Raw genomic sequence first — 2,204 nt, 5'->3', positions numbered from 1 at the left:
ATATATATATATATATATATATATTCGTTATAACGAAGGTCCTGGGTTAATTATATTCAATACTTTTTTTTGAGGGCATGCATATGAGAGAATCTGCTCTGTGTTGCATATTGTGAGAATTCCTTTTATTGTGTGTTTAATTCACACTTGAATTTACATTGCCATTCTCCTGTCCAGGACAAATTACAGTATGATGTAAAATAACACAAGTAGTACGAGGGGAATAAGAGAAGGGTAGGTGGGTAACACGAATGGTTTACACCAGGTAGAGATAAATTCGAATGATGAGGAAAATTGTGAACAAACAGACATAAAAATGACAATAAAGATTATAAGCAGCGAATAGTTAGCCGAAACGAGGTAAAGGAAGAGAAGCAGACTGACGTTTCAGATGAACCTTTTATGTGACAATTTAAAAGAAAAAAGAAAAGGAACGATGTCTGTATGAAGCATGAATGTATCCTTTTCTGAAAAGAACTGGGTTAAAGGATATTGTCTAAAGCCCTATAAATTTGCTTTCTGAAATGAAGTAAATATATAAAAGTGTCTTGTGAATATTTTAGAATAAATAACAATTACGTGCAGGAGTGGCTGCGTGGTAAGTAGCTTGCTTACCAACCACACGGTTCCGGGTTCATTCCTACTGCGTGGCATCTTGGGCACGTGTCTTCTACTATAGCCTCGGGCCGACCAAAGCCTTGTGAGTGGATTTAGTAGACGGAAGCTGAAAGAAGCCCGTTGTATATATGTGTATATATATATATATATGTATGTGTTTGTGTATATATATATATATATATGTATGTGTTTGTGTATATATGTTTGTGTGTCTGTGATTGTCTCCCCAACATCGCTTGACAACCGATACTGGTGTGTTTACGTCCCCGTAACATTAGTGGTTCGGCAAAAAGAGACCGATAGAATAAGTACAAGGCTTGCAAAGAATAAGTCCTGGGGTTGATTTGCTCGACTAAAGGTAGTGCTCCAGCATGGCCGCCGTCAAATGACTGAAACAAGTAAAAGTGTAAAGAGTAAAACAGTAATTAGTATTCTATTTCTAATTTACGGAACCTATTACCGCGTAGAAAATAGTGGGTGCCACCGGTGTGGATGCTTACGAAAGAGAAAAATTATTATTGTGATGATGGTGTTGATGAAGATGACGGTGGTGTTGGTGATAACGACGGACGGCAACATGACCTGATGATTTCACTTGATGCTAGCTAAAGTACAGATAAAATGCGGTTATCATGTATTAGTCGAAGTGGTGTCCTCATCTTGACTGTTACTTTTACTACATCTCCAAGTGTCTTGCGATTCACCTTAGTGCCTTACCTGGGATTGAACTTAAAACCCCTAGGTAACAGCACTGCATTAACCAGGGACTTTATCCACAACATTATGCCCGTAGGCAGTGTCAAAGTGAATTTTTAAGCTTTATGAAGCTGCATTGGCGTCTTATGTCGACTCTTTACCGATTGGATAATGCTGAATTGTAATATGGTTATCGCTGATGAATATGTTTTTGTTTCTCTTTGAGGCGAGAAAGCTTCTATAAATTATTGGAGGGGGCTGGGGGTCACCTCTACATATCGACCAACTACCTGCCTGTGTCATTTAGGATTAACGGGATCATAGCTGACCTTGAGTCATCATTTAAGCGCATGGAACCACAATCGATTGCTTTCTTGCTTGCTGCTGCTACTGCTACTACTGCTACTACTACTGCTACTACTGCTACTACTGCTACTACTACTACTACTACTACTACTACTACTTGCTGCTGCACTTCACACTTCCTTTATCATCACTAGAAACATAAATCATATTACAACCACCATGGAGGTAATATTCATAACCATACTTACCCTCAGCCTTACCCTCCTCATCTTCGTCCTCCTCCTCCCCCTCCTCTTGCTCCTCCTCCTCCTCCTCATCATCATCGTCATCATGACCATCACTCTTGCCGTCGTCGGCGTTATCGTCGTCGGCATCATCATCATCAGCATCAGCATCATCATCATCATCATCATCATCATCATCATCATCGTCATCAACAGCAGCAGCTGCCGCATCGTCCTCCTCATCATCATAATCGTAGTCATCTTCTTCATGATAATCATAATCATAATCTTCTTCTCCTTCTTCTTCTTCTCCTTCTTCTTCTTCTTCTTCTTCTTCTTCTTCTTCTTCTTCTTCTTCTT

The sequence above is a fragment of the Octopus bimaculoides genome, chromosome 16, assembly GCF_001194135.2.
Source record: "Octopus bimaculoides isolate UCB-OBI-ISO-001 chromosome 16, ASM119413v2, whole genome shotgun sequence".
NCBI classification, from domain to species: domain Eukaryota; kingdom Metazoa; phylum Mollusca; class Cephalopoda; order Octopoda; family Octopodidae; genus Octopus; species Octopus bimaculoides.
Note: the sequence above shows the minus strand (reverse complement) of the source record.